General features: G+C 37.3%; 1 long non-coding RNA gene and 1 pseudogene across 3 annotated transcripts in view; one reads left to right on the plus strand and one right to left on the minus strand.

The window, feature by feature from the left end:
• Positions 1 to 27,777, plus strand: part of LOC106003548 — a 163,538-nt gene that overhangs the window by 29,026 nt on the left and 106,735 nt on the right. The window lies entirely within an intron of this gene.
• On the minus strand, positions 25,904 to 26,154 carry LOC123390413 (annotated as a pseudogene).

A 27,777-nucleotide genomic window follows, 5' to 3' on the forward strand; every position in this document is an offset into this window, starting at 1 on the left:
TTTTATATTTATATACAAATACATATTTGGCACTGTATTTGCTGTTGTTTCTTGCATGTTGAATCTTGTATCTGGAATACATTCCTGCTCCTACTAGTATATTTTTGAACATTTCTTCTAGAGACTTTCTGCTGATGACCCACTCTGTTTTATTGTTTTAAGGAAGTTGTTTTGTTAATTCTTTAACCATATTTTGCTGGGGATAAAATTCAGGATTAGGAATAATTTTTGTCATTATATTTAAGGTCTCATTCTGCTGTTTTCTGGGTTTCACTGTTTTAGTGATGTTATTTATTGATCTGACCCTCATATGTATACACATGAATATATGTATTTATGTATATATTAGCTTTGGGGCATATTTTGTATATCATGTAATTCACCCATTTCAATTATATAATTCAGTGATTTTTTTTAAGTAAATTTAGCAGTTTTGTGTAGCCATCACCATTGATTAATTTTAGAACATTTCTATCACTCTGATAAGAAACCTCATGTCAGGGGCACCTGGGTGGCTCAGTGGGTTAAGGCCTCTGCCTTTGGCTCAGGTCATGATCCCAGGGTCCTGTGATTGAACCCCGAATCGGGCTCTCTGCTCAGCAGTGAGCCTGCTTCCTCCCTCTCTCTCTGCCTACTTGTGATCTCTGTCTGTCAAATAAATAAATAAAATCTTAAAAAAAAAAAGAAACCATGTCCATTAACTGTTAATCCCCATCCCCCCTTATCCCAGATAGCACTAATCTGTTTTTTTTTCTTTAGATTTTCCTATTCTGGAAATTTCATATAAATCAAGTCATAGAATACGTGATTTTACTACTAGTAGGAATATAAAATGATGCAAAAACTTTGGATAACAATCTAGAAGTCTCTTGTAAAAAGTAAAAAACAAATTTGTCAGGTGACTGGTAGTTCTATTCTTAGGTATCTACACAAAAGAGATAAAACATATGCAAAGATTTACACATGATTTCTTTTAGCAGCATTATTCATATTCATAGTCAAAACCTGAAAAAATCTAAATGTCCAACAGCTGATGAATGGAGAGACAAAATGTGGTATATCCATATAGTAGAATACTACTCATCAATAGAAAGAAGAAATTACTAATACATGCTTTAACATACATGAACCTCAAAAATATTATGCTAAATGAAAGAATGCCATCTTTGGCTCAGGTCATGATCCCAGGGTCAGCAGGGAGCCTGCTTCTTCTTCTCCCTCTGCCTGCTGCTCTGTCTGCTTGTGCTTTTCCTCTGTCAAATAAATAAATAAAATCTCAGAAAAAACCAAAAGTTTTAGCTCTAACATTTAGCTCTGATCTATTTTTTAAAATATTTATTCATTCGAGAGAGAGATGGAGACAGAGCACAAGCAGGGGGAGAGGCAGAAGGAGAGGGAGAAGCAGACTCCCACTGAGCTGGGAACTCGACATGGGGCTCTATTCCAGGATGTGGAGATCATGACAAGCTGAAGGCAGACACCCAGTCATCTGAGCCACCCAGGTGCTCTGTGCTCTGATCTATTTTCTGTTGATTTATATATATATATAGTATGAGATAAAGGTCTGACTTCATCTTTTGACTTATGGATAACTAGTTTTCCTAGTACCATTCATTAAAAAGACTGTCCCTTCCCTCTGAATTTCCTTTACACCTTTGTTGAAAATCATTTCACCATAAGTATAATTTATTTCTGTACTCACTTCTATTCTAGTGATTTCCAGGTCTGTCTGTTGCTAGTATTGATAGCAACTAAAGTAGTTTTATATTAAATTTTGAAATTAGAAAGTATAAGTTGTCCAGCTTTGCTTTTCTTTGTCAAAATTATTTTGGTATTCTCTGTGAATTCTTTTTTTTTTTTTTAAGGTTTTATTGATTATTTGTCAGAGAGAGAGAGAGAGCACACAAGCAGAGGGAACAGCAGGCAGAGGGAGAAGCAGGGTCCTTGCTGAGCAAGGGATCTGATGTGGGACTCGATCCTGGGACCCTGGATCATGACCTGAGGCGAAGGCAGACATTAACCGAGTGAGCCACCTGGTGTCCCTCTCTATGAATTCTATACAAATTTTGCAATTTTATATAATTTGCAATTCTATATAAATTTTAGGATTATTTTACCAATTTCTGCCAAAAGGCTGCTGAAGTTTTGGTAGGGATTGTGTTGAATATTTGAATCAGCCTGGGGAGTATTGCTGTTGTAACATTCTCGAACTTTCTATTTCACAAACTTGACATGTGACCCTTTTGACAGTAACCTTCATTTTTCTTCCTTCCACTGTGGTTGCTTTTATGGTCTTGCTCTTTCCTTTTAGATCTAAGTAATTTCATGTGATGTCTTTAAGTGTGGATTTCTTTTTATTTATACTGCTTGGGAAGTTTTGGCTTCTTGATTATGTGAATTGGTGTCTTTGATCAGTTCCGGACATTTTGTTGATCTCTTCAAGTATTGTTTTTATAAATCTGAAATAGCGTCAATTCAAACATGCACCATTTATGCACCACCAAAAGAGAAAAAATGTTACTAATACCTTAATAGTAGTATTAAGTGGGAACACCTGGGTGGCTCAGTTGTTTCAGCATCTGACTCTTGGTTTTGGGGGTGGTAAGATGGAGTCCCATGTCAGGCTTTGTGCTCAGCAGGGAGTGTGTTTGAGATCCTCTCCCTCTGCCCCTCCCCCTGATCTCTCGCTCTCTTGCTTGCATGCTCTCTCTCTTGCTCTCTCTCTCTCTCTCTTTTTTTAAGGATTTTACTTTTTTATTTGATAGAGAACAAGCACACAAGCAAAGGGAGTGACAAGGGAGAGAGAGAAGCAGGCTCCCTGCTGAGCAAGGAGCCTGATTCAGGGCTCAAACCTGAGCCACCCATGCACCCCTTTCTCTCTCTTAAATAAATAAATCTTAAAAAAATATTATATGATGTATGAATTGGTCATACTGACCCTCATTGCTTAGAAATTTGTCACTTTCCCAAAGGACTGGCAAACATTTTTTCATTTGCATTACTTTGTGCCTAGTTTTTTTTTTTTTTTAACTGTATCTTTGTTAGAAAGCATAGCAGTTTCATATATTTGTATCTTACTTCCTGTAAGTAATTAGTTACTGCTTTTTCAAGATGTTCAGGTCAGTTCTGACTTCTGTAACAGAATCCCATAAACTGGGTGACTTAAATGACCAACATTTATTTCACAGTTCTGAAGCCTGGGAAGACCTAGATGAAGGTGCTGACAGACTCAGTGTCTGGTGAGGATTTTGTTGCTGACTTGCACACGGTTACCTTCTTGTTATATTCTCACATGGTGGGGAGAGAGATCATCTCTCTCATGTCTTTTCTTGAAAGGGCACTAATCCCATTCTTCAGTTTCACTCCCAAGACGTAATTACCTCCCAAAGGCTCTACCTCTACCTTCAATCTGGGATAAGGACTTAAACATATGAACTTTGAAGGGACACAAGTATTTAGCCCATAGTACAAGAATATAATGATTACTCATTTATGGCCAATATTTGAGTTACAAATATTTGCTTCACTAAGGTCAGGTTGTATGTCTGTGTATACACATTAGCTTCTAAATAGTTTTCCTGAAGTATATTATATATTGCAATAATTTTTAAAAAATATTTGTTTATTTATTTATTTGACATACAGAGATCACAAGTAGGCAGAGAGGCAGGCAGGGGGCTGGGGTGGGGAAGCAGGTTCCCTGCTGAGCAGAAAGCCTGATGCAGTGCTTGATCCCAGGGCTCTGAGATCACAACCTGAACCAGTGGCTTTAACCCACTGAGCTCGGGTCATAATCCCAAGGTCCTGGGACTGAGTCCTGTATCATGCTCGTTGTTCAGTGAGGAGCCTCCTCATCCCTCTGCCTGCATCTCCTCCTGCTTGTGTGCTCTGTGTCTCTCTGCCAAATAAATAAAATCTTACAAAAATCCACTTGTCTGTTGAACGGCATCTTGGCTCTTTCCACAGTTTGGTGATTGTGGGCATTGCTTTTATGAACATTGAGGCACATATGGCCCTTCTTTTCACTACATCTGTATCTTTGGGTAAATATACCCAGTAGTGCAATTGCAGGGTCATAGGGTAACTCTATTTTCAATTTCTTTCTTTTTTTTTTTTTAAGGTTATTTATTTATTTATTTATTTGACACAGAGAGATCACAAGTAGGCAGAGAGGCAGGCGGAGAGAGAGAGAGAGAGGGAAGCAGGCTTCCTGCTGAGCAGAGAGCCCGATGTGGGGCTCGATCTCAGGGCCCTGAGATCATGACCTGAGCCGAAGGCAGAGGCTTTAACCCACTGAGCCACCCAGGCGCCCCTCTATTTTCAATTTCTTAAGGAATCTCCATACTGTTTTCCAAAGTGGCTATACCAACTTGCATTCCCACCAATAGTATAAGAGGGTTCCCCTTTCTCCACATCTTCACCAACACTTATTGTTTACTGTCTTGTTAATTTTGGCCATTCTAACTGGTGTCAGGTGATATCTCAATGTGGTTTTGATTTGAATCTCCCTGATGGCTAATAATGATGAACATTTTTTCATGTGTCTGTTAGCCATTTGTATGTCTTCTTCGGGGAAGGTCTGTTCATGTCTTCTGCCCATTTTTTGACATGATTATCTGTTTTTTAAGTGTTGTGTTTAAGGAGTTCTTTATAGATATTGGACACTAGCCCTTTGTCTGTAGTGTCATTTGTGAATATCTTCTCCCATTCCATGGGTTGCCTCTTTGTTTTGTTGACTATTTCCTTTGCTGTGCAGAAGCTTTTGATCTTGATGAAGTCCCAAACGTTCATTTTTGCTTTTGTTTCTTTGCCTTTGGAGACATGTCTTGAAAGAAGTTGCTGTGGCCGATGTCGAAGAGGTTACTGCCTTTATTCTCCTTTAGGATTTTGATAGATTCCTGCCTCATGTTGAGGTCTTTTATCCATTTCAAGTAATATTTGTGTATGGTGTAAAAGAATGGTTGAGTTTCATGCTTCTACACATAGATGTCCAATTTTCACAGCACCATGTCTTTTTTCCACTGGATATTTTTTCTTTCTTTGTTGAAGATTATTTGACCATAGAGTTGCAGGTCCATATCTGGACTCTCTACTCTGTTCTACTGGTCTATGTGTCTGTTTTTGTGCCAGTAGCATGCTGTTTTGTGATCACAGCTTTGTAGTAAAGCTTGAAATCAGGCAACGTGATGCCCCCAGTTTTGTTTTTTTCAAGATTTCCTTAGCAATTCGGGGTCTTTTCTGGTTCCATACAAATTTTAGGATTGTTTGTTCCAGCACTTTGAAAAATGTTGGTGGAATTTTGATCGGGATGGCATTGAAAGTATAGATTGCTCTGGGCAGTATAGATATTTTAACAATGTTTATAATGGAATATTATGCCTCCATCAGAAAGGATGAATACCCAGTTTTTGCATCAACATAGAGAGTACTGGAAGAGATTATGCTGAGTGAAATAAGTCAAGCAGAGAGAGAGTCAACTATCTTATGGTTTCACTTACTTGTGGAGCATAAGGAATAACATGGAGGACATTAGGAGAAGGAAAAGAAAAGTGAACTGGGGGAAATCAGAGGGGGAGATGAAGCATGAGAGACTGTGGACTCTGAGAAACAAACTGGGGGTTTTGGAGGGGGTGTTGCAGGGATGGGTGAGCCTAGTGGTGGGTATTAAGAAGGGCACATATTGCATGGAGCACTGGGTGTGGTACAAAAACAATGAATCTTGGAACACTAATAAAATAAAATAAAACCCTCTACTTTCTTAGCATAGCAGATCTCATGTATACAATACAGTATTATTTTTTATATTTATTTCAGTTCAATTAGCCAACATATAGTATATCATTAGTTTTTGATGTAGTGTTCAGTGATTCATTAGTTGCATATAATACCCAGTACCCAACACATCACATACACTCCTTAATACCCATTACCCTGTAACCCCATGCCCCCACCCATCTCCCATTCTGCAGCCCTCAGTTTGTTTCCCAGAGTCAGGAGAGTCTGTCATGGTTTGTCTCCCTCTCTGATTCCTTCCCATTCAGTTTTCCCTCCCTTCCCCTATGATCCTCTGTGCTAATTCTTATGTTCCACGTCGGAGTGAAACCATATGTTAATTTTATTTCTCTGATTGACTTATTTCATTTAGCATAATCCCCTCCAATTCCATCCATGTCAATGTAAATGGTAGGTATTCATCCTTCCTGATGGCTGAGTAATATTCCATTGAATATATGAACTACATCTTTATCTATAAATTAATCTGTTGAAGGACATTTGGCTCCTTCCACAGTTTGGCTATTGTGGAAATACAATACAGTATCATTAACTATAATGGTGTACATTAGATTTTCAGAATTTATTAATCTTATAAATGAAAGTTCATACCCTGTGATCAACATCTCCCTATTTCCCCACCCTTACCCTTGGCAACCATAGTTCTACTCTCTAGTCTATGAGTTGGACATTTTAGAGGACATGTAAAAATGAGATTATATAGTGTTTTCTTTGTCTGACTTATTTTACTTAGCACAGTGTCCCCTAGGTTTATCCATATTTGCAAATGACAGAAGTTCCTTTTTGATAGCTAGATAATATTCCAATGGTATACACATAGCACACTTTAAAAAAAAACGATTTTTAAAAAAATTTTTTATTTTTTATGAACATATATTTTCATCCCCAGGGGTACAGGTCTGTGAATCACCAGGTTTACACATTTCACAGCACTAAAAAAAAAACAAAAAAAAACGATTTTATTTTTTATTTGACAGACAGAGATTACAAGTAGGCAGAGAGGCAGGCAGAGAGAGAGGAAGGGAAGCATGCTTCCTGCTGAGCAGAGAGCCCGATGCGGGGCTCGATCCCAGGACCCTGAGATCATGACCTGAGCTGAAGGCAGAGGCTTAACCCACTGAGCCACCCAGGTGCCCCCGTAGCACACTTTTTAATCCATTTATATTTGATGGACTCTTGGATTGTTTCCATATCTTGGCTTTTGTAATTATGCTGCAGTGAAGATGGGGGTGCAGATATCTCTTTGAGATAATGGTTTTATTTCCTTTGGGTATATACCCAGATGTAGGATTGCTGGATTGATGGCAGTTTATGTGTGTGTGTGTGTGTGTGTGTTTAAGTAAACCCTACCCCTAATACCAAGAGTTATGTGCTTTACCATCGAAGATAGTCCAGCACCCCACTTGTGGTAGTTCTGTTTTTGATTCTTGAGGAACCTCCATACTTTTTCCATAATACCTCTATCAATTTATATTTCAATATATATTCTCTTTTCTACATACCCTTGCCAAAACTTATTTGACATCTTTTTGATAATAACCATCCTGACAGGTATGAGATGCTATTTCCTTATGATTTTGATTTGCTTTTCCCAGTTAGTGATAATGAGTATTTTTATATACTTGTTGGACATTTCAAAGAATGTGTATTTAAATCCTTTGCTTATGTTTTTAAAATATTTTATTTATTCGTTAGAGAGAGAGAGTATGACAGGGGAGAAAGGCAGAGACAGAGGAGAAAGAAGACTCCCCACCAAGCGGGAAGCCTGAAGTGGGACTCAATCCCAGGACCCTGGGATCATGACCTGAGTCGAAGGCAAATGCCTAACCATTTAAGCTACCTAGATGCCCCCCACCTTTGCCCATTTTTAAACCAGGTTATTTGTTTTTACGCTGTGTGTTATTTACTTATTTTTTTTATACTAATCTCATCAGATACATGATTTGCAAATATTGAATTTTAACACTCATTTTCCTTTTGAAATTCCATTTGATTTTTTCCCTAATCTGCTTTTTTACTTCTTGTCATTTCCTTGACCTGTGGATATTCTTAGGCATGCCATTCATTTACTATTAAATGTAGTAAGCGTACTTTTATAATCTGTATCTGATAATTCTAATATTTAAAGTCTTAATGGTCTCTTGCTGTTGTTTTTCATTTATGTAGACTTTTGTCCCCTGCTGCTTTGTTTCCTTGTAATCTTGGTTCTTTCTCATTGCCTTTGCAAAATTATTTGGAGAGTCTTGGTGGCTTAGAGTACAGCTGCCTTTCTATAGAGAGGACGTGCATTTACTTTTACCAAAGAATCTAGGACCATTTCAAGAAAAATCACAGCTTGAGTTGTTCTCGTCCTCATTCAAGGTAAGGAGAACCTGGTCAGGAAATCCCCATAAAGTTCAGCCTATGGCCAAAGATTTTCAGTAACGGTAGAGTAGAGGTTTTATGGTTTCAGGCCTTACATTAAATCTTTAATCCATTTCAACCTAATTTTTGTGGGTGATGTAAGATAGTAGTCTAGTTTTATATTTTTGCATGTGGCTGTCCAGTTTTCCTAGCACCATTTACTGAGGGGCCTAGCTTTTCTCCTTTCTATATTCTTGGTTCCTTTGTTACAGATTAATTGGCCGTGTGTGTGGGTTTATTTCTGGATTCTTTATTCTGTTCTGTTCATCTATGAGTTTTTTTTCTTTTTTTTTTTTTTTTTAAGATTTTATTTATTTGTCAGAGAGAGAGAGCACAAGCAGGGGGAGTGACAGGCAGAGGGAGAAGCAGGCTTCATGCTGAGCAAGCAGCCAATGTGGGACTCCATCCCAGGGCCCTGGGATCATGACCAGAGCCAAAGGCAGATGCTTAACCAATTGAGCCACCCAAGTGTCCCTATGTGTCTGTTTTTGTGCTGTAATCATACTGATCTGATTTCTATAACCCTAACCCTAACCCTTTCATCAGTGTTTTAAAGTTTTCAGTGTAGAGGGCTTTCACTTCCTTGGTTAAATTTATTCCCAGATATTATTCTTTTTAATGCAATTGTAAAGTGATTGTTTTCTTAATTTCTTTTTCTGAGAGTTTGTTATTAGTACCTGCAACAGATATTTGTATATTGATTTTTATATCCCGTAGCTTTACTGAATTTGCTGATTAGTTCCAACAATTTTTTGGTGGAGTCTTTAGGGTTTTCCTGTGTTTAAAATCACGTTTTCTCGGGGCCTGGGTGGCTCAGTTGGTTAAGCATCTGCCTTCAGCTTGGGTCGTGAACCCTGGGTCCTGAGCTTGAGCCCTGCATTGGGCTCCCTTCTTGGAGTGAACCTACTTTTCTGCTTTTTCCTCTCCCTCTGCCTGCTGCTTCCCCTGCTATGCTCTGTCTCTCTCTGTGTCATGTAAAGAAATAAAATCTTGTTTTCTATGAATAGTGACAATTTTACTTCTTCCTTTTCAATTTGGATGCTTCTTATTTGTTTTACTTGCCTCATTGCTGTGGCTAGGTTTTCCAGTATTATCTTGACTAAAAGTGGGGAGAGTGGGTATTCTTGTCTTGTTCTTGATCTCAGGATAAAGTATATAATGTTAGCTGTGGACTTTAAATGTATGGCCTTTATTATGTTGAAGTACATTTACTCTATACTCACTTTGTTGAGAATTTTTTATTAATCATAAAAGGATGTTGAATTTTGTTAAATTTTTTTTTTCTGCACCTCTTGAGTTGATCATGTGATTTTTATCTTTCAATTTGTTAATGTGGTGTATCGTGCTGATTGATTTGCAGATGTTGATATATCCTTGCCTCCCTGGAATAAATTCTAGTTGATCGTGGTGTATTATTCTTTTAATGTATTTTTCAACTTGGTTTGTTAATATTTCATTCAAAATTTTTGCATCTGTCTTGATCAGGATATTAGCCTGCAGTTTTTTTGGGGTGTCCTTGTGAGGTTTTACCAGGGTAATGCTAGCCTTGTGAAATGAGTTTGGAAATGTTCCCTCCTCTTTAGTTTTTTGGAAGAGTTTGAAAAGTGTAGGTATTAAATCTTTAAGTGTTTCCTAGAATTCACCAGTGAAGCTCTCTGGTCTTGGACTTTTTTTTTTTTTGGGGAAGTTATGATTATTCAGTATGCTTAGTAGTAGTGATTGGTCTATTTACATTTTTATTTCTAAATCATTAAATCTTGGAAGATTGTGTTTCTTGAAATTTATGCATTTCAGTTGTACAGTTTGTTGGCATGTAACTATTTATAGTAGGTTTCTTATGATCTTTTGTATTTCTGTGGTATCATTGTAATTTCTTTCATGTCTGATTTTATTTATTTGAGCCATTTCTCTTTTTTTCTTGGTGAATCTGCTAAAGATTTGTCATTTTCTTTATCATTTTGTAGAAACAACTCAATTTCACAGATCTCTTCTATTGTCTTTTCAGTCTCTATTGCATTTATTTCATTTCTGATGCTCGTTATTTGTTTTCTTCCAACTTTGGGCATCATTCATCCTTTTTCTAGTTCCTTTAGGTATAAAGTTAGATTGTTTGTATGAGATCACGTGATCTAGCCTGGAGAATATTTATGTGCATTTGAGAAGAATGTGTATTCTGCTGTTTTTAGATGGCATATAATATATATATCAAGTCCCTCTGATCTGATGTGTTGATGTTTCCTTACGAATTTTCTGTTTCAGTGAGCAATCTATTGATATAAGTGAGGTATTAAAGTCCCTTGCTATTATTGTATTGCTGTCATTATGTCCCTTTGGATGTTTTAAATTTTGCTTTATATATTTAGGTAGTCGTTTTATAGGTGCATATTTACAAATCTTATATCCTCTTGTGTGATTAACCCCTTTATCATTATATAATGCTCTTCTTTTTCCTTTTATATAGTCTTTGTTTTAAAGACTATTTATTTTTTTAAAGATTTTATTTATTTATTTGACAGAGAGAAATCACAAGTAGACGGAGAGGCAGGCAGAGAGAGAGAGAGAGGGAAGCAGGCTCCCTGCTGAGCAGAGGGCCCGATGCGGGACTTGATCCCAGGACCCTAAGATCATGACCTGAGCCAAAGGCAGCGGCTTAACCCACTGAGCCACCCAGGCGCCCCTTAAAGACTATTTTATCTGATATAACTACTCCAGCTTTTTTTTCTTTTCTTTTGATTTCTGTTTGTGTGGAACTTTTTTCATCCCTTCACTTTCACTCTGTGTGTGTCCTTATATTGGAAGTGAGTCTATTGTAGGCAGTGTACAGTTTGGTCTTTTTTTATTCATTCAACCACTCTGTGTCTTTTAAAATTTTATTTATTTATTTATTTAATATTTAAGGTAACGTATACTGTATTATTTGCCCCTCAGGTACAGGTCTGTGAATCATCAGGCTTACACATTTCACAGCATTCACCATAGCACATACCCTCCCCAATGTCCATAACCCAGCCACTCTATCCCTACCCTCCCACCCCTAGCAACCCTCAGTTTGTTTTGTGAGATTAAGAGCCTCTTATGGTTTGCCTTTTCCCAATCCCATCTTGTTTCATTTTTTTCTTCCTTACCCCCCATGAAACCTCGCCCTGTCAAATTCCTCATATCAGAGAGATCATATGATAATTGTCTTTCCTGATTAACTTATTTCGCTAAGCACAATGCCCTCTAGTTCCCTCCACGTCATTGCAAATGCCAAGATTTCATTTCTTTTGATGGCTGAATAGTATTCCATTATATATACATACCACATATTCTTTATCCATTCCTCTGTTGATGGACATCTAGGTTCTTTCCATAGTTTGGCCATTGTGAATATTGGGGTGCATGTGCCCCTTTGTATCATTACATTTGTCTCTTTAGGGTAAATACCAGTAGTGCAATTGCTGGGTCATAATGTAGCTCTATTTTCAGCTTTTTGAGGAACCTCCATGCTGTTTTCCAGAGTGGCTGCACCAGCTTGCATTCCCATCAACAGTGTAGAAGGGTTCCCTTTCTCCACATCTAGGCAATGGTTCTGTGATGCTGTGGCTGAGGTGGAAGAAGTTGCTGCCTAAATTGAGGATTTTGATGGATTCCTGTATCACTTTGAGGTCTTTCATCCATTTTGAGTCTCCTTTTGTGTATGGTGTAAGAAAATGATCCAGTTTCATTCTTCTGCATGTGGCTGTCCAATCTTCCCAACACCATTTGTTGAAGAGACTGTCTTTTTTCCATTGGACATTCTTTCCTGCTTTGTAGAATATTACTTGACCATAGAGTTGAAGGTCTATTTCTGGACGCTCTATTCTGTTCCATTAATCTGTGTGTCTGTTTTTGTGCCAGGACCATGCTGTCTTGATGATTACAACTTTGAAATAGAGCTTGACATCTGGAATTGTGATGCCACCAACTTTGGCTTTCCTCTGGCTATTCAGGGTCTTTTCTGGTTCCATATTAATTTTAAGGATTATTTTTCCCACTTCTTTGAAAAAAATTGATGGTATTTTAAGGGATTGCATTAAATATGTAGATTGTTTTAGGTAGCATAGATATTTTCTCAATATTTGTTCTTCCAATCCGTGAGCATGGAATGTTTTTCCATTTCTTTGTGTCTTCTTCTGTTTCTTTCATGAGTACTTTATAGTTGTATGAGTACAGATTCTTTCCTTCCTTGGTTAGGTTTATTTCTAGGTATCGTATGGTTTTGGGTGCAGTTGTAAATGGGATCAACTCCTTAATGTCTCTTTCTTCTGTCTGGCTGGGGGTGTATAGAAATGCAACTGATTTCTATGCATTGATTTTATATCCTGACACTTTATTGAATTCCTGTACGAGTTTTAGTGGTTCTGGTGTGGAGTCTTTGGGGGTTTTCCACATAAAGTATCATTTCCTCTGCAAAGAGTGAGAGTTTGTTTGACTTCTTTTTTGCTGATTTGGATGCCTTTAATTTCTTTTTGTGGTTTGATTGCTGAGGCTAGGACTGCTAGTACTATGTTGAATAGCATAGTGGACATCCCTGCCATGTTCCTGACCTTAGGGGTAAAGGTATCAATTTTTCCCCATTAAGAATGATATTCGCTGTGGGTTTTTAATAGGTGGTTTTGATGGTATTGAGGTATGTATCCTCTATCCCTACACTTTGAAAAATTTTGATCAAGAAAGGATGTTGTACTTTGTCAAATGCTTTTACAGCATCTATTGAGAATATCATATGGTTCTTGTTCTTTCTTTTATTAATGTGTTGTATCACATTGATTGATTTGTGGATGTTGAACCAACCTTGCAGCCCAGGAATTAATCCCACTTGGTCGTGGTGAAAAATCTTTTTAATGTACTGTTGGGTCCTATTGGCTAGTATTTTGGTGCGAATTTTCACATCCATGTTCATCAAGAATATTGGTCTGTAATTCTCCTTTATGATGGGGTCTTATCTGGTTTTGGAATTAAGGTAATGCTGGCCTCATAAAATGAGTTTGAAAGTTTTCCTTCCATTTCTACTTTTTGGAACACTTTCAGGAAAATAGGTATTAATTATTCTTTAAATGTTTGGAAAAATTCCCCTGGGAAGCCGTCTGGCCTTGGGCTCTTGTTTGTTGGCAGGTTTTTGATGACTGCTTCAATCTCCTTACTGGTTATGGGTCTGATCAGGTTTTCTGTTTCTTCCTGGTTCAGTTTTGGTAGTTAATATGTCTCTAGGAATGCATCCGTTTCTTCCAGATTGTCAAACTTGCTGGCATATAGTTGCTCATAATAATATGTTCTTATAATTGTTTGTATTTCTTTAATGTTGTTTGTGATCTCTTGTCTTCCATGATTTTATTAATTTGGGCTCTTTCTCTTTTCTTTTTGAAAAGTCTGGCCAGGGGTTTATCAATCTTATTAATTCTTTCAAAGAACCAGCTCCTAGTTTCTTTGATTTGTTCTACTGTTCTTTTGGTTTCTATTTCATTGATTTCTGCTCTGATCTGTATGATTTCTCTTTTCCTATTGGGCTTAGGCTTTCTTTGCTATTCTTTCTCTAACTCCTTTAGGTATAGAATTAAGTTGTGTACTTGGGACCTTTCTTGTTACTCGAGAAAGGCTTGTACTGCTATATATTTTCCTCTCAGGACTGCCTTTGTTGTGTCCCACAGATTTTGAATCGTTGTATTTTCATTATCATTTGTTTCCATGATTTTTTTCAATTCTTTAATTTCCTGGTTGACCCATTCATTCTTTAGAAGGATGCTGTTTAGTCTCCATGTATTTGGGTTCTTTCCAAATTTCCTCTTGTGATTGAGTTCTAGCTTCAGAGCATGGTGGTCTGAAAATAAGCAGGGAATGATCCCAATCTTTTGATACTGGTTGAGACCTGACTTAGGACCCAGGATGTGATCTATTCTGGAGAATGTTCCATGTGCACTAGAGAAGAATGTGTATTCTGTTGCTTTGGGATGGAATGTTCTGAATATATCTGTGACAAAGACCCCAGAAAAATATACTCTAATGAAATTAGAAGAGACCTGAAACTGGGGGGAGAAGAAAGTGGGAAAAAAATTATACATATATATATATATATTTTTTTTTAGACTGGTGAATAGAACAGAGCCACCCACTTGATTTTGGTTATATTCTGGTCTCTTAGAAGAAAATACCTCCCAAAATTCTAAGGAAAGAAAAACTATATATATATATATATATATATATACACAAAAATAAGGGTAAAAATGATAAAAGAATGGAATATGACTGTAAAGATGAAAAGTAAAAAAGGTTCTGAAAAAGGAATTGATAAGATAAGTTGTTTGGGAAAAGAGAAAAAAAAGAGGAGAGAATGTGATCAGGCTGAAGACTAGAACAAAGCCATGTGCTAGATTTAGGGTATATTTTGATCTTTTAGAAGAAATTGTATCCCAAATTTTTAAAGAAAAAAACCCTACGTGTATACCAAAAATAAGATTAAATAAAATGAAGCTATACAATATGACTATAACCATGAAAATTTAAAAGATTTTTAAAAAAGGTATTGATAAGATAAAATAGTTAAAAAATGTTAAAATAGGAAAGATGAAAAGTTAAAAAAACAGAATAAGAAAAAAATGAAACTAAAAAAATTTAACTTTGAAAGACTAAAGGATCATGGGGAAAAAGCCATGAATTTTATATGTTGCTATTTGTATCTCGAGTTCTCCAGTTGTTACTATCAGTGAACTGGTCTTGGCTAGATGTTCTTGCTGTTCTTTGGGGGAGGGGCCTCTTGTGGTGATTTTCAAATGTCTTTGCCTGAGGTGGAATTGCACTGCTATTGCCAGGGGCCAGGCTAAGTAATCCACTTGGGTTTGCTCTTGATATCTTTTGTTCCCTGAACACTTTTGGTACCACTTAGGAGGATAGAAATGAGGATGGCAGCCTTCAAATCTCTGGCCTGGAGGAACTGAGCACTCGGGGCCCCATTTCTCAGTGAGCCCTCAGAGAAAAGCAGTCAATCCCTCCCATCTCCCTGGTCTTGGATCGCACTGAGCTCACCCAGCCTGTGACTGAACTTTTTTTATTTCTGCTACACAGCCCTATTTGGGGTTTCCAAACCCAGCAGATTCTGCCACCTGCTCCTGTGCTGCTCCTCCCAGAGTAGGAAGGAGGGTATCTCTCCACATGTGCCACTTGTGGATTCCCTGCTCAGAGAGCAGTTGCCCAAGTGTGCCTTGGATAACAGTTTAAGGTAACCCTAAGCTGAGAGTGCACTCTTCAACTCTGTCTCTGTGGTTGGCTTCCCTGCTCCAAAACCTGGGAGCTCTGCCATACTCAGACACCCCAGTCTTTCTGTGACACTGCAGGTCTTGAGACCACACTGTCCCTGCGATGGCTCCATCCCCCATAGCCTCTGGAGCAACATCCCTCAGTGGAGCAGACTTCTAAAAGTTCATATTTTGTGCTCCACTGCTTTCTTACTTGCTGGTAGCCAGACCTTCCCACTGCAGTCTGCCTTCCTGTTGCTTTGTATTCACTTCTCCACACATCTTATCTTCCGGAATGTGGTCAATTTTCTGTTCCTAGAATTGCTACTCTTCTCTTCTATCTCCTGTGAAGTATGTAGGTATTCAGAATGGTTGATAACTATTTAGCTAAACTCCTGGGACCTGATGATATTTCAGTCTCCTACTCCTCTGCCATCTTGCTTCTTTCCCCCACTCTTTGTCTTTTGTCTTTTTTTTTTTTTTTAAAGATTTTATTTATTTACTTGACAGACATAGATCACAAGTATGCAGAGAGAAAGGGGGAAGCAGGCTCCCTGCTGAGCAGAGAGCCCAATGTGGGGCTCGATCCCAGGACCCCGGGACTATGACCCTAGCCGAAGGCAGAGGCTTTAACCCACTGAGCCAACCAACATCCCTATACTTCATATTCTTAATACTGGGTTAATACCCTTTCTTGTAAGGCTGGTTTAGTACTGATGATGTTTTTAGGTTTTTTTTTTTTAATCTAGAATACTCTTTATCTCTTTTTTCAATTCTGAATGAAAGCCTTGTTGGGTAATGTATTCTTTTTTTTTTCCTTTTACCACTTTGAATATATCATGTCACTCTCTTCTGGCCTGCAAAATTTCTTTCAAAAATCTGCTGATAGTCTTATGAGGATTCCCTTATATGTGACAGTTGTTTTCTTTTGCTGCCTTTAAGATTCTCTGTCTTTAATTTTGACAGTTTAATTATGATGTCTTGCTGTGGATATTTTTGGTTCTTGTCATTTGGAATTTCTACACTTCCTGGATCTGAATATTGGTTTCTTTCCCCTGGCTTTGGGAAATTTTCAGCCACTATTTCTTCAAATACGTTTTCTGCTCTTTTCTCTCTCTCCTTTCTTTCTGGGACTCCTATAAAATGAATGTTATTTTATGCAATATTGTCCTATTGGTCCTTTAAACTACCTTTACTTTTAAAAAATTTTTTATCTTTCTGTGGCTGAGTTTCACTGCCTGTCTTCGAGCTCAGTGATCATTTCTGCTCTGATCTAGTTTACTATTGTAAATTTTTGTTCAGTTATTATATTCTGCAGCTCTATGACTTATTTTTGGTATTTTCTTATATTTTGTATTTCTTTGTTGATGTTCTTACCATGTTCATCCAGTCTCCCTTTAGTTGAGCATCTTTGTGACTATTACTTTGAATTCTTTATCATATATATTATCTGTTTAATTAAGGTTTTTTTTTCAAGGTTTTATCTTGTTCTTTCATTTGCTATATAATCCTGTTACCTCTGGGAAACACTCTGGATTCATTTCTGTGTATTAGGCAAAACATCTACCTCTTCTAGTCTGGAAGGATGGGCCTTGTGTTGGAGATAAACCTTATTACCTTTTAACCTTGCTATAGCTCTGGTTGTCTTTCAGACCTTTGTGATTATCTAAGCAACTTGATTTATACCTGATAGGTCAAGGTGTGCCAGGAAGCGTCAGTGTTCCAAAGGGAGGGATCTCAGTCAGCACCTATAGTCAGCCTGATTGGAAACCAGACCCTCAGGCAGCAGCTTTTTAAAGTATGCAAATATATAGTGTAATTTGTGGAATTTAAATCTTGCTGTCTTCCAGATAAAGTGATGTGGAGGGAACCTCTGGGTGGCAGTTGCAAAAACTGGGACTTCAGATGAATCTGTAAGCTCCTTTTTGGGAGGTACTTTAGAGCTGTATCAAGGCTGAAGGAGACTATGTGGTTGGCATCCCCCTGCTTATGTTCCCTAAACTGCTCTGTAGCCTCCAAATTTGTGGCAAACCTGAAGTCTACCCCTCATGCTGAAGCTCCAGGAAAGGTAAATAGGCCTTTTTCACAGGAGGACTGGGGTGTGTGTCTGTGCAGTGCCCTAGGGGGGCGGTAGCCTGCCAATAACTGTCTCTGACCATTTCAGTTCCATGGAGCCCAGAGATGAAACCCATCCTGGCCACCAGAGCCAGGTGATCATGGAGTGTCCCCTGTGTGTACTGTATAGGCCAGTCGGCTTTAGCAAAGCATTGGGAGAACGTAGGGTCAGCATGTACCCCCTGGCTTTTGCAGGGCAGCAGGAAGCACTGGATTGAGATGTGCTCACTGACTTTAGCAAGTTAGAATTACCGTTTTTGGGCTTGCAGCCCAAAACTTTGTCCTTCTAACTTGTAGAACTTTGTCCCTGGATATCCTCAACAGGACTCTCCTCCTCTGACAGATAATTTAAGATAGGCAAATGAATTTCCTTCACCTAGAGTCTAGATACTTTTCAAATTGCTGCTTTTGTATTGGTCCCCCTTGAGGAGTAAGTCTCTCCATAAGCTCTTTTAGAGCAGAATCTGTAGGGCAGTTCCCTACATCTCTTTGGGTCTCCTGGATGTGAACCCCGTTGGTTTACAAAAGCCAAACCTTATGGAAGCTTATCTCTCTTGTAGGTCTCAAGGTTGGGGTGCCTTATATGGAGAGTGATGATCCCCTAACTCCTTAGGGAGAAGCTCAGGATTTGTGAGATCTCTCCTGATTGTGGGTCACCAACTTGATTGGGGGGTGGTTTGGTGAGATTGTATCTTTACCTTTTTAGCCATCTTGATGTGGCCTTTTTACCATTTGTTGTGAAGGAGCTGTTAAACTGCTTTTCAGTTCTCTTTCAGAGGGAATTATTCCAAATGTAGCTATAAATCCATCTTGTACTTCCTTTGGAGAAAATTAATTTAATCAAGTGATTTCTTTTTATTTAAAAAAATTATTTATTTATTTAAAGAGAGAATGCACGAGCTGTAGCTGGTGTAGGGGCGAGGTGTGGGGGAGAGGGAGAGGATCTCAACCAGACTCGCTGAGCATGGAGCCCACTGTGAGTCTTGATCTCATGACCCTGAGATCATTACCTGAGCTGAAACCAAGAGTCAGACGCTTAAGATAGAGGCACCCAGGTGCCCCTAATCAAGTAATTTCTTTAGGTAAATACCTAATATGAAGGTAAAGGCTGACTAGGACTGGAGTTTTGAAAACACATAAATAAATAAAAGATTGAGTGATTCTTGTTGTGTACTTACACATTTTGCAGTGTAATCGTTGAGAATAACTTATAATATTAAGGTTAAAAATTTATGCTTTTTCTTTCTTCTATGCAGGCATGATTTATACCACTTATAGTTTATGATGATTGCTTTCCCGTTTTGTATGTTACTACTTTGAAGTGTACAACATAAAAGTGAATTAAATAATTGATGATTTCTATGCAGCCCACCACTGATTTCAGCCAGTCAAAATGTTGCAGTTTGGCTTAATTAAGTAGTATGAGACCCATGGTTTCTGTGACAGCTCAATGTCAGTTGATCCGGATATGTCCTGCCAAACTGTTCCTGTGGAATAAATAGGCTGTTTGTAAACAGGATGACTAAGCATTCTCTTATTAGATTTTAAATTCACAAAGTACAAGGCACCTGGATAAAAGGTCAAATGTGAAAGGTTATAAGCCATTTTTGGCCTATTCTTTTGTGGAAACTTTGGCTGCCTTAGTGTGAGGCCTTGGAAATAGTTCCACAAGGCCTTTTGTCAAAATACTACTGAGAGTTGGCTCAGGCAGGATTCTATTACAAAATCCTGTTCTCTTTTTCTCTCTCTTCTTTGTGTGTCCTTCTATCTGAAGTTTATGAAAATGCAAGGAATTTTATAAAAGCTAAGTATATAAATGAAACAACCAAATAAATTCATATATAAAATAAATTTACAATTTTCTTTTTAGGGACAGAGGTCCACAAATTGAATATATTATGATAAGTACTTGCAAAATTAATTGAAAATTACATTTTAGAAAAAGAGTAAGTATATCAGACTAACAAAGAAGATGAAAAATACTGGCAGAAAAACTTGGGGGCAGTTGTACGTTTGTAAAAAAGGCACTGTATATCTGTTTCACCTAGGCCACCAAAGCAGTCTTTAAATACTAGAGAGGTATTTTAATTAATGAGGTCTTTTTCTGTTATATGTTATGCTGTTGAGTAGTATTTGCTCTGTATTTTGAAGAAACAAAGATATAATTAGTCTTCTTCAAAACTTTTTGCTTTGCTTTAGATTTATTACTGTTTTTATTCTTCCTCAGAGTAGGAATGGATTGCAGAAATATAAAAAACAAAGTGAATTTACTTTGTCTGGCATTAAAGCTTAGCTTGAAGAGCATTCTTCAGTTTTTTGGCTATAATTATTGTCTACATTACTAGTTTGTTTTTTCATGTTTATATACTACTTCAAGGCTATAAGTTCTGTCTTGGCCAATATTGGTGTATTTTCATTCTTGGGTTTGTTAATAAAGATGTAAGCACTGGATATATTATTTTAAAAATTTTATTTATTTGTTCTAAGTAACCTCTACACCCACTATGGGGTTTGAACTCATGAACCAGACATCAAGAGTCACATGCTCTTCTGACTGAGCTAGCCAGGTGTGCTTCACCACTGGATTTTCTTAAGGTAGAAAAGAAGTGGGGCAAGGGACAATGAGAAGATGGCAAAATAATCATCTCAAACACAAGTATAAGCCATAGACCATTTTAACTATGAATGAACTTTTGTGTGATCATAGTAGTTAAAAAGAAATCAGTCAGATAAATGGAAAAGTAAAAACATTTTATTAGGAAATTTGGAGTAACTCCTAGTGGAAACTAAAGATGCTGGATTAATGCATGTAGTTTGAATCATGAAAGCCTGGATACCCAGGCTTTCATTATTTTATTGTACTACTGAGCACAGGCATGGGAAGGATTGGACTTTCCAGTGTGTTTCATAAATTCTGATTTCTTTTTTCCTTGTAGAACATGAAACAAGGCCATTTATCTTTTAAAAAAAGTTACTTAAATTCAATTTAATTGACATAGTATATTATTAATTTCAGAGGTAGAATGTAGTGATTCATCAGTTGTATATGAAATCCAGTGCTCATTACATCCAGTGCCCTTCTTAATGTCCATCACTCATTAAGCCCATCCTCCCATCTGCCTTCCCTCCAGCATCCCTCAGTTTGTTCTCTGTAGTTAAGAGTCTCTTATGGTTTGTCTCCCTGTCTGTTTCTATCTTATTTTATTTTTCCTTCTCTTCCCCAGTTCTGTTTCTTAAATTCCACATGTGAGTGAAATCATGTAATATTTGTCTTTTTCTGACTGATTTATTTTGCTTAGCATAATGCCCTCCAGTTCCATCCACATAGTTGCAGATGTCAAGAATTCATTCTTTTGATGACTGAGTAATATTCCATTTTGTGTATATAATAGTTATATGTCATATATATGTCATATATAACTATTATACACACACACACACACACACACTTACATACCCACCACATTGTTTTTATCTATTCATCTATTGTTGCAAATCTGGGCTCTTTCCATATTTTGTTTGTTGTGGACATTGTTGTAGAGTCATTTATCTTTTAAGCAATTTTCTGAGAATATCTTAATTCAGAGATGGACTTGTCTTTATTTACTTTCTCCAGAAAACTCTTTAAAAAATTCTGTGAAGTTTGAAATGCATTTGGCATTATTTTATTTTCCTTGAATTTCTTGATATTAGGAGCACTGCTGCAGTATGAAATATTATATATGTTGATATACAGGTTTCTCATCTCTCTTTTTTTTTAATTAAAAAGAATGACAAGTTCATTTTCCTTTATTTATTATCTTTCAATCAGAGTACATGGGACAGATTTGAAAATGGCAACTTTTAAAAGAATGTATTTAAAAGTTTGTACAGATTTTTACTTCTTTTTCCATGCAAAAGCTGTCAAAAAAAGTTTGAAAAATTCACTCCATTTAAAAAAATTAAACTTAAGAAAAGTAGCCCTAGACAAGTCACTGAGCTTGTCTGAATCTGTTTTCTTATGAATAAAGTGAAGACTAGAACTTGATCTTTAAGGTCCCCCCTTGCTTCAAACTAAAATTATATCTGACCAAATATTATTTCTAGGACCGAAGAACTCCGACTTTATGATGAGACCACCAATAGGACCTTATTAGAGCCTACAGGAAAAGAGTCATCTGATCCCTGGCAAAGCCAGAGATTTATATTCCTGGCACAAAAACTCTACTTAAGAGACATGAGTAAAAGGACCATTTAAAATCCTCCAAATCAGGGGCACCTGGGGGGCTCAGTTGATTGAGTGCCTGACTTTTGATTGCCGCTCAGATCAGGGTCTCAGGGTCTCAGTGTCTCAGGGTTGAGCCCCATATCAGGTTTGTGCTCAGCATAGAGTTTGCTTTTCCCTTTCCCTCTGCTCTTCCCCTGATCGTGCACACACTCTTCCTCACATAAACAAACAAACAAATAAATAAAGTATTAAAAAAATAAAATTTAAAATTCTCCAAATCAGACAGATCCTTTGATCTAAATTAAAAGTGTAGGTATTAGTTTGTTTTCATACCTTGGCTATTATGAGTATTGTTGTAAAGAACATGGGAGTTTAGATACTTTGAAATTCTGTTTTCATTTCCTTTGGCTGTGTACCTAGAAGTGTGATTGCTGAATCATGTGTAGTTCTATTTTTAATTTTTTGAGGAACCTTCATATTGTTCTCCATAGTGGCTGCACGAGCTTACTTTTCCACCAACAGTACACAGGGGTTTCCTTTACTCCTTGCCAATATTTTTGTTATCTCTTTTCTTTTTGATGGTAGCCACTTTAACAGGTTATGGGGTGATATCTCTTTGTGGTTTGATTTGCATTATCTTGATGACTGGAGATATTGAGCATCTTTTCATGTACCTGCTGGTCATTTGCCTGACTCTGGAAAAAGGTCTATTCAGTTCCTCTGCCGATTTTTAATCAAATAGTTTCTGTTTTTGTTTGCTATTGAGTTGTATGATCTTTTAATATATTTTTAATATTAATCCCTTATAAAATGTATGATTTGCAAATATTATTTCCCATTCTATGGGCTTCCTTTTCATTTTGTTGATGGTTTCCTTTATTGTGCAGAAGGTTTTTAGTTTGATGTAGTTCCACTTGTTGCTTTTCTTGCCTTTGATCTTGGTATCAAAACCAAAGAAATTATTACCAAGACCACTGTCAAGGAGTTTGCTCCCTATGTTATTTTCTAGAACTTCCATTGTTTCAAGTCTTACATTGAAGTCCTTAATCTATTTTAAGTTGATTTTTGTGTATGGTGTAAGATGGGGGTCTAGTTTCATTCTTTGTAAGTGACTGTCCACTTTTACCAACACCATTTTTTGAAGAGACTTTCCTTTCCCATTGTATATTTTTGGTTTATTTCTTGTAAATTAGTTGACTATATGTGAGTGGGCTTATTTCTGTGTTCTCTATTTTGTTCCACTGATTCATATTTCTGTTTTTTTGTCAGAACCATACTGTTTTTTATTACTGTAGCTTTGTATTCAGGACTAGAGTTTGACATCAGGAAATGTGATGAGTCCAGCTTTGTTTGTTCTCAGGTTTGTTATGGCTATTCAGGGTTTTTTGTGGTTCTACACAAATTTTAGGATTTTTCATTCTATCTTTGAAAAATGGCTTTGGGATTTTGATAGTGACTGAACTGGATCTGTTGATAGCTTTCATAAGTAGTATGGACATTTTAACAATCATAATTCTTCCAATCCATGAACAGAATATTTTTCCATTTATTTGTGTCTTCTTAGTTTTTTCAGTAGTGTCTTATGGCTTTACAGGGTATAATTCTTTCACTTCCTTGGTTAAATTTATTCCTAGGTATTTTATTTTTTATTGATGCTGTTGTAAAAGTGACTATTTTTTTTTATCTTTCCAATATAAAAATTTAATGCATAGAAACTCAACTGATTTTTGTAAATTGATTTTGTGTCCTGTGACTTTATGGAATTTGTTGATTAATTCTAACAGATTTTTGGTAGAATTTTTAGGGCTTTCTATATGTAATTTCATGTCATATACAAATAGAAACAGTTTTACTTCTTCCTTTCCAATATGAATGCTTTTGCCCCCACTTGATCTTGCCTAATTTCTTTGGATAGAACTTCCAGTACAATGTGAATAAAAGTTGCAGGAGTGGGCATCCTTATCTTTTTCTTGACCTTAGAGGAAAAGATTTTAGTTTTTTACCATTGAACGTGATAGTATCTGTCTTGTCATATATGACCTTTATTATGTTGAGGTATGTTCTCTCTATATGCAGTTTGTGAAAATTTTTATCATGAATGGATATTGAATTTTTCAGTGTTTTTTTTTTTTTTGCATATATCGAGGTGATCATATGATTTTTATCCTTCATTTTGTTAATGTTGTGTATCACACTGATTGATTTGCACACACTGAATCATTCTTGAATCTCTGGAATAAATTCTAGTTGATCATGGTGCATGATACTTTGAATGTATTGTTAAATTTGATTTACTAGTTTTTTTTTTTAATTTTATTTGTTTATTTGACAGAGAGAGATCACAAGTAGGCAGAGAGGCAGGCGGAGAGAGAGAGAGGTGGAAGCAGGCTCCCTGCTGAGCAGAGAGCCCGATGCGGGACTCGATCCCAGGACACTGAGATCATGACCTGAGCCGAAGGCAGTGGCTTTACCCACTGAGCCACCCAGGCGCCCCTTACTAGTATTTTCTTGAGGATTTTTGCATTTGTGCTCATCAGAGATGTTGGCTATAATTTTATTTTCTCATAATGTCTTTGTCTAAGTTTTGGTGTCAGGGTAGTGATGGCCTCATAAAATGAATTTGTAAGTGGTAGAGTTTTTAGAAGTTTTCAACTAGGACAGTATTCTTTTTTTTTTTTTTGGTGGTAAAATTTACCAGTGAAGGTGTCTGCTTCTGGACATTTTTGTTGTTGTTGTTGTTGTTGTTGTTGTTGTTTTTTAAAAGATTTATTTATTTATTTGAGAGAGAGAGAAAAATCACAAGTAGGCAGAGAGGCAGGCAGAGAGAGAGGGGAGGAAGCCTGCTTCCTGCGGAGCAGAGAGCCTGATGCGGGCCTCGATCCCAGGACCCTGGGATCATGACCTGAGCCAAAGGCAGAGGCTTTAACCCACTGAGCCACCCAGGCCCCTTTTTGTTGTTGTTTTGATGACTGAATCAATCCATTTACTAGCAGTTTGTTTGTTCAGATTTTCCGTTTCTTTGTGATTCATTCTTGGTCAGCTGTGCATTTCTAGGAGTTTATTCATCTCTTCTAAGTTTTTTGTTTTTTTGGCATATAATTATATATAATAGTTTCTTAGGATCTTTTGTATTTGTGTGGTATGAGTTGCAGTGTCTCCTCTTTCATTCTGATTTTATTTGTTTGGAGCCCTCTTTTTTCTCGGTAAATCTAGCTAAAGGTCTGTCTGTTTTGTATATCTTTTCAAGAAATTAGCTCATGGTGGGGCGCCTGGGTGGCTCAGTGGGTTAAGCCGCTGCCTTCGGCTCGGGTCATGATCTCGGGGTCCTGGGATCGAGTCCCGCATCGGGCTCTCTGCTCAGCGGGGAGCCTGCTTCCTCCTCTCTCTCTCTCTGCCTACTTGTGATCTCTCTCTGTCAAATAAATAAATAAAATCTTAAAAAAAAAAAAGAAATTAGCTCATGGTTTCACTGATCTTTTCTATTTTCTTTTTAGCCCCTCTTTCATCTATTTCCTCTTAATCTTTGTTATTTCCTTTCTCCCTACTAACTTTGGACTTAGTTTATTGTTCTTTTCTTGTTTCTTGAGTTGTAAAGTTAGTTTGTATATTTGGTCTACTTCATGGTGTCATGTCCCTTAAGCTCTCTTACTCTTTTTCATTCTTTTCCCCTTTTTGTCCTCCAACTGGATGAATGTGAATACTCCACCCTTGAGTTCACTGATTCTTTCTTCTACTCTATCTAGTTTGATGTTGAACCCCTGAATTGAATTTTTTGGCTTAGTTATTATATTTTTAAGCTTTGTGGTAATCTGTTTAAATACTGTTTTATTTTCATCCCCCAAGTTTTTACTTAAAATCATGTAAGTTAATATATAGTGTAATAATGGTTTCAGGAGTAGAATTTAGTGATTCATTACTTTACATATGACATCCACTGCTCATTACAAGTGTCCTCCTTTATGCCCATCACCTATTTTGCCCATCCCCCCACCCACCTCCCCTCCAGCAACCCTCAGTTTGTTCTCTATAGTTGAGAGTCTTTCATGGTTTGCCGCGCTTTCTCTCTCTCTCTCTCTCTCTTTTTTGGTTTTACTATTATTTATGACAAATATCCCACATCTGTGATCTCCTCCTGTTAGAAGTTCTTCAAAATGATGCCATCAGCCTTGGCCAGTCGGAGGATGGAGTCATCAGACTCAACCATCCTGTGAATGACCCCACAATAGTGTAGGTTTTGAACTGGCTTTTGAGCCTGTCTATTACCTTGTCATCCTTGGGTACATTCATCTGGATGGACATGTGGTCCTTGGTGCCAATGATGCTTTTGCTGGTGTAGCATTTCTACGGCATAGACAGGTCCATGAACTCACTGGCATCATTCTACATGTCAAGGGTGACCTACTGTCACTACTGTTAGTGCAAGCACAGAAAGTCTCTCTCTGTTTTTATCTTATTTTATTTTTCTTTTTTCCCCCCTGTTCATCTGTTTTTTCCTTAAATTCCACACATGAGTGGAATCATATGGTATTTGTCTTTCTCTGACTTATTTTGCCTAGCATAATACTGTCTAGTTCCATTCATGCTCTTGCAAATGGCAAGATTTCATTCTTTTTGATGGCTGAGTAATACTGCATTGTATATATATGCCACATCTTCTTTATCCATTCATCAGTTGAGGGAAACTTGGACTCTTTCCATAGTTTTTTTTTTTTTTATTTTATTTTTTTTTAAACTTTTTTTTTTTTTTATTTTTTAAGATGTTATTTATTTGTCAGAGAGAGAGAGAGAGAGAGCGCAAGCACAGGCAGAGAGAGTGGCAGGCAGAGTCAGAGGGAGAAGCAGGCTCCCTGCCGAGCAAGGAGCCTGATGTGGGACTCGATCCCAGGACGCTGGGATCATGACCTGAGCCGAAGGCAGCTGCTTAACCAACTGAGCCACCCAGGCGTCCCCTCTTTCCATAGTTTGACTGTTGTTGATAATGCTGCTGTAAACATTGGGGTGCATGTACCCCTTCGAATCTGTATTATTTGTATCCTTTGGGTAAATACCTAGTAGTGAATTGTTGGGTCAAAGGGTTCTATTTTTAACTTTTTGAAGAAACTCCATACTCTTTTCTATAGTATCTGCACCAGTTTGCATTCCCACCAACAGTGCCGGATGTTTCCCCTTTCTCAGCATCCTCACCAACACCTGTTGTTTTTTGTGTTATTCATTTTAGCCATTCTGACTGGTGTGAGGTGGTATCTCATCATGGTTTTGATTTTTATTTCCCTGATGATGAGTGATGTTGAGCATCTTTTCATCTGTCTATTGGCCATCTGGACCTTTGGAAAAATGTTCATGTCTTCTGCCCATTTCTCAACTGGATTGTTTGTTTTTTGGGTCTTGAGTTTGCTATGTTATTTATAGATCTTGGATACTAACTCTTTATCAGATATGTCATTTGCAAATATCTTTTCCCATTCCATAGGCTGCCTTTTAGTTTTTTTTAGTTTTGGTGCAGTTGCAAATGGGATTGATTCCTTGATTTCTTTTTTGGCTGCTTCATTATTGGTGTATAGGAATGCAACAGGTTTGTATATGTTGCTTTTATATCCTATATGCTAAATTCATATATCAGTTCTAGTAGTTTTTTGGTGAAGTCTTTAAGGTTTTCTTCTTTCTTTCTTTCTTTCTTTCTTTCTTTCTTTCTTTCAGGAGAGAGAGAATGGGAGAAGGGTAGAAGGGGAGGGGGAGAGAGAATCCCAAGCAGGCTTCACACCTAGCATGGATCCTGATGCAGGGTTCAGTCTCATGATCCTAAGATAATGACCTGGACCGAAATCCAGAGTTGGATGATAAACTGACTGAGCCACCCAGGTGTCCCGTCTCTCAAGTTTTCCATATAAAGTATCATATCATCTGCCAAGAGTTAAAGTTTGACTTCTTCCTTGCCAATTTGGATGGCTTTTTTTTTTTCTTTTTGTTTTCTGACTGCTGAGGCTAGGACTTCCAGTACTATGTTGAACA

Source organism: Mustela putorius, unplaced genomic scaffold (genome assembly GCF_011764305.1).
Source record: "Mustela putorius furo isolate JIRA1106 unplaced genomic scaffold, ASM1176430v1.1 tig00537350_pilon_pilon_pilon, whole genome shotgun sequence".
In the NCBI taxonomy this organism is placed as follows: domain Eukaryota; kingdom Metazoa; phylum Chordata; class Mammalia; order Carnivora; family Mustelidae; genus Mustela; species Mustela putorius.